Below are 6089 nucleotides of genomic sequence, written 5' to 3' on the forward strand. Positions count from 1 at the left end.
TGTGGTTGAGAGGCCCGATGGACAGAAAAATGTGCGTTTAGGAATAAATCGTATTCGTGTCGTCCCGGCCTCAGTCTCCACAACACCGGCTACGTTTACATGGACAGTTTCAAATGGTTTCAGAAAGGTTTGGTTTGAATCAATGTCTTTGAAGATTTCAGCTTGAGCGTATACATGCGCAGATGAAACAAACGCTTCAAATGTGCCCGCAGCTGTGAGTGATTGCGTTACTATGCTTAACAGTATTGATTACAGAAGTGCTACAGCTGTGTGGCCGAAATACATGGTTTGTTGAGCGCAGTCTTTGCTGTTATAATATTTCTCTGTATTAAACAGCAGCGTGGCATGTTCCTCTCTACAGAGCTGTTGTAATCCCAACCCTCCTCTATGGGTCAGAGAGCTGGACTCTCTACCGAAAGAACATCAGGACCCTGGAGAGGCTTCACCAGCAAAAGCTGCGGGCAATCTTAGGAATCAGCTGGGAAAAACGCATCACAAACAACGAGGTTCTAACTCGCGCTGGCCTCCCAAGCGTGGAGGCTCTCATCGCCAAGAACCAGCTGTGTTTCCTCGGCCATTTACGTCGCAGGAAAGACTCATCTCTCCCCAAACAGACTCTGTACGGGGAACTGGCTCATGGTTCGAGGCCGATAGGTGGGCCAAAAAGACGGCTGAAGGACCAGCTCAAACAGCTTCTTAAAAGGTTCAGAAACTTGAAGCAGACAGGACACAAGCTGCAGAAGCGAGGCGCAAACAAAGACATCTCCGCTCTCCTCCAACACTCTCATGTACAGACTGCCCTCGACTCTTTCATTCACAGCTTGGTCTTTACAGCCATCAACAAGCACCTAGACGGAGAGCCCAGCAGGCTCAGAAGGAGAATGTCTAAAGCAGGGGTGTCAAACATGCGGCCCGCGGGCCAAAACCGGCCCCGGCAGAGGGTCCAATCCGGCCCTCAGGATGAATTTGTCAAGTGAGATCATTTGAAATTGCACATATTTTTATCAAGAAATTTCAGGTTGTTCATAAATGTTTTGTAAAAGGATAGTTTGTTAACTGTTAACATCTTAATAATGTATTAAAACAAAGTGAAAAATTCAAAGTTCTTTTTATTTATAGACTATCAAGCTATTATTTTACTGGTCCGGCCCACTTGAGATCAAATTGCGCTGTTTGTGGCCCCTGTACTAAAATGAGTCTGACACCCTTGGTCTAAAGGGAGGAGGAGAACAGATCCTCGATGCACGAGGTTGCCATGATGACCGCTTCCTCCTCCTCCTCCTCCTCCTCCTCCTCCTCTCTCTGCATGAAGTTTTGGACACCAAGTGGAAACAGCACTTCCGTATGACCTGCCAGTCCGTTATGAAATTTCTTGATCATTTCTTGATCAACCCGTTTCAAGTGTTTACATGACGGACAGATCTCTTGAGAAAAGGTTTAAAGGTTTAAACCACCCCCTTCAATCTGGTTGGAATTTCAACAGTAATTGAAACGGTTTGAGGTGTTTACATGAAGTATTTTCAATCGGTTTGGTCTCCCAAACTTTTCTGAAACCTTCTCACAGCAGCGCTGACAACGCCGTCATGACATCATCACCACTCCTCCTCCTCCTCCTCTCTGACTGACACATTCCCCAAGAATTCAGATATTTCTAAATAGTTGGCCTCTGGTTCACCCCACACACACACACACACACACACACACACACACAAACACACTCACACACTCATGTGAAGACACACTCTCTCTCAGGACTCCGCCACACTGTTGAAACTCTGAGACGCCAAAATAAAAGCTGTGAATCTCAGCACTTCCTGAATGTTTTCAAAATAAAAGCCTGCAAGACTATTTCCATGGAAGTAGTGTAGTAGTTGAAAGTCTGTGTTAGAGTAAACAACTCTATCTACATCTTTCTATCTATCATCCCCCTCTCTCCGTCTCTTTTTTCTCTCTTTTTCTTCTTTCTTTCTTCCTTCTACCCCAGTTTTCTTTCTTTCTTTCTTTCTTTCTTTCTTTCTTTCTTTCTTTCTTTCTTTCTACCCATCTCTTTCTGCCTTTTGCTTTCTTTCTATCTCTCTCTGACTTTTTACTTATTCATTTCTCTCTTTCTGTATTTCTTTCTATCTACCCCGTCTCTTTGTCTTATTACTTCTTTCTTTCTTTCTTTCTTTCTACCCCTCTGCCTCTCTCTCTCTCTCTGTCTCTTTCTATGTCCATCCCCCTCTCTCTGTCTTTCGCCCATAGAAACACATTCATCTCTCAGCCTTCAAGTTTTATATTTTAGCTTCAGCCTTTTTCAACATTTCCTCAGCAGTTTCTTCAGCAAACTCAGCATTGTTTCAACAATTTCTTCAGCTCATTCAGCAATAGAGTTCAGCTGCTTTCAGCATTCACACGCATTTCCTGCTGGAAATGCTTTATTTTTCTACTTTACTTTACTCTACTTTTTACTACAACTCCACAAGAATTTATTGTTTCTAGTTGTTTAATGTTCTTTATTATTTACACCTGTAGCTGTAAACCTGCTCCAGCTTCTCCTTGTGCACTTGAACACATCACGGAGAAGTGGGTGGGGCTTAGACAGCTTCAGTTGGAACATTTAAAACACGATTGAAATCTACAGGTGGTTTACATGTGTTATGCAAATGAGGGGGCGGAGCCACAGGTGAATGCCACATGTTTCCTCAGGCGACGTGAACATCTGGAGCTCAGACTCACAAACACTCATGAACTCTTCACCTCTGAGACCTGAAACCTCTAAGACCTCTTTTCCACCAAACTGGTTCCAGTTCTAGTTCGGTGCTTAACTGGTTCAACTCTGGTTCCTCTAAAGAACCACTTTGCTTTTCCACTGGTGAGGAGCCAAGTCAGAGCCACTCCAGAGTATTCATCAACATGAGGGAAAGGCAATAATGACTGGATGAATTTCATTTTTTGGTGAACTATTCCTTTAAACATGATCTCAGTGGTCCAGGTCTCAGTGGTCCAGGTCTCATACCACTTTCCCACCAAACTGCACTGCAAAAACTCAATATCTTACCAAGAATATTTGTCTTATTTCTAGTCAAAACAAATCTCATTCTACTTAACTCATTGAGTGCCGCGCTCCTTTCCAAAGTTTTAGTCAAGTGTACCGGCAATTTAGACCATTTTTGACTTTTTATGTAGAGCCATAGTGTATTCTATATTATTGCCACCAACACATACTGTAGCTCAATTGAAAGGTTTAACTTTATGCTTCAAATGGCCACAAACCGTTTGTTTCTACGTGCCTCCGTTCCTGAGAAAGCTCAAGCTAAACATGGCTGGGTTTCACCAAAATCCCTCCTTTTTTTCTAGAAAAGGAGATAGAGCGTCTTTTATGAAAGCTGCTCTGTTTGTTCCTGTCGCTCTTCTGACACTCGCATTTCTGGATCAAAGGGCTCGTATAAGATAAATATATACAACAGTTGTTGTTCTATTCACAAAACCACCATCGGGGGCGGGGGGGGCGCCACTAAACAACAATAACACAGACGCACCGCGCCGTGTCACAGCTTCTCGCCGCGGAACGTGAGGGTCTGTCGGCCACAGCGGCTCGGGAAGACCGGTCCCACCGGTGGTCGCGGTCCTTCTGTGGTACGGGTCGGTGCCGGTCTGCTTTGGCCCAGAGACCATCAGATTTTACCGCGGGAGGACTTTGGGGAGGACACGGTGTTGCTCCAGATGAAGACCGGGCGGGACTGTCGGCTGAGAGCTTCCTGTTTCTGCTCCGAGCTGCTGGAGCCTCGCGGGTGAGAGCAGAGCGGCTGCGCTGCATCTGCATGCAGAACTCCGTTTGCAGAAGCTGAGTTATGATAAAAACTTCCAGATCATGAGCTGTCATGTGACTTTGATCGTCATCTATTTCAGTTCTCCTCGTCGTAGAGTCCCCAAATTTACATATAATGTGTATTAAAGTGTCTATTTTCATAATTAAAAAAAAAAGCAAAAAACGAAAAATCTCGTTTTTGGCACTCAACGCATGGGAACGAAAAACGAGAAATTACGTGGTTGGCACTCAATGAGTTAAAATAAGACTCATCACATTAAAAAGCAGCTTGTTTTTGACACGTTTTACTTCTTTCAAGCAGATTTTCACTTGAAATCCTAGTAGATAGTGGATCATGTTTTTCTTTCTTATTACAAGCACAAAAAACCTGGTTTCACTGGCAGATTTTTCTACTTATTTCAAGTGAAAATTAGTTTGAAACAAGTGAAAATTAACTAAAAACAAGTTAATTTTTAGGTGATGAGTATTTTACTTATTTTAAGTGGAAAGAGATTAGTTTTGACTAGAAATGAGACATTTTGACAAGAAATAAGACAAATATTCTTGGAAAGATTTAGAGTTTTTGCAGTGTGGTTCTGGTTCTGGTTCGGAGCTAGTCCCTGCTTAGCACCGGTTCTTGGTTCTTAGCTCTGGCCCAGCACCAACTCCTTGCTGGGCCAGAGCTAAGAACCGGTTCTTCCAGGGGCTGGCCGCAGGGTTACCTTAGCAACAAGAACAGCGCTAAGATATACAGACATGTTATCGCTATGTATTAAGTTTGTTTATCAATGTAAACACAGTTGAAGCTTAATAGCTGAGCTACAGGCGGTGGCAAACAGCAGCTAACGCTCAGATCGAAACATATCGCCGTCAAACGTAGTTGCCAGTCGCGGCGATTACAGTGAAGACGGCTGCTTTTTCCTTCATTTTTTTCAGCCGGATTTAGAGTTATCGTTAATTAAAAGCCTAGTCTATGCTTCTACGTCGGGTCCGGTGTTCAACACCCGCAGGTCGGACCGGGTTTTAATTTTCTGGTCCGTTTCTAACTGTAGCAGCAGCGTTAGCCGCTGTTAGCTAGGCTGTTAGCGGCTAACAGGTCCGTTTATAACTGTAGCAGCAGTGTTAGCCGCTGTTAGCTAGGCTGTTAGCGGCTAACAGGTCTGTTTCTAACTGTAGCAGCAGCAGAGACAGGAGCAGCTCCTGGATGGGGAGTGTTTTTTATTCCTCAAAGGTCATCTGGAGACCCGGGAGGCCGGTTCCTAGTCCAACCAAAACTTTATATGAGAGTAATAATAGGGCCCGACACAAAAACCTCCATAAAACTACACAACAACCAGTTAATATTCCTCCACACTGCTCGTCCACTGCAATCCAAGTGTCCTGAAGGGAGATAGTCCAGAGTTTACTGGAGACTACCTCATTGAGGCAAGTCACCAGGTAAATTCACTACAGGACTATTGAGGCTGTAAAAATGTCCTCAATGAGGTGGTTTCGGAGGTTGGAAGACGATCAAACGGCGATCCGGCGGCGGCGTTATTCCCATGACCCGCCGGGCAGCGTCCGCGAAATTGAAACTATAGGAAATGCTGACAAAATAATGATAGAGACAAAACAATATATTGATCTAAATGGAGCCGTTAACAAGTGGTAACGTAGATTCATCCACATTAATATGAAACTCTTTTAGAACCAAATACAAACTGCTGTTTGTCCCTTTAAACTCCTCCCTCTGAACAGCTCTGAAGGGCTGAGACTTTCATCTTCCTGCTCTTAACTCTGAAACTTAAAATGACATCACTAAGAGCTACTTTTAGTCTTAGGAATCTTTGTGATCATAGAGACCAGACACCTAGTCCTAGACCAGCTGTGGAGGTTGTAGAGGAACAGTTAGAGATAAAAGTTCGTATTCAAATTCAAACGTCTCGCTCTAAATGCAAATTCACTCGTTCATCATCCTGTTTGTTTTAGCTTGTTCCACTACGGTCTACGGTCTGTGTGTGTGTGTGTGTGTGTGTGTGTGTGTGTGTGTGTGTGTGTGTGTGTGTGTGTGTGTTAGATTGTGCTGAACACACACTCTGTAACACAAACTGCTTTTAGCCACTTCATCATATTCAGATGTTTCACATTAACAACCAGCAGCCTGGAGACTTCTAATGTGAAACATCTGTGTGTGTGTGACTGACAGCTGCTCTCCACCAATCACAGCCCAGAACAACAACAACGACAACAACAATCAGAGAGAAGACCAGCACCTGAAGAGGAACCTGAGCTACAACCGACACTCAGACAGATGTGTGTG

Source organism: Trachurus japonicus, chromosome 13 (genome assembly GCF_045865225.1).
Source record: "Trachurus japonicus isolate A0001 chromosome 13, Traja_1.0".
In the NCBI taxonomy this organism is placed as follows: Eukaryota; Metazoa; Chordata; class Actinopteri; order Carangiformes; family Carangidae; genus Trachurus; species Trachurus japonicus.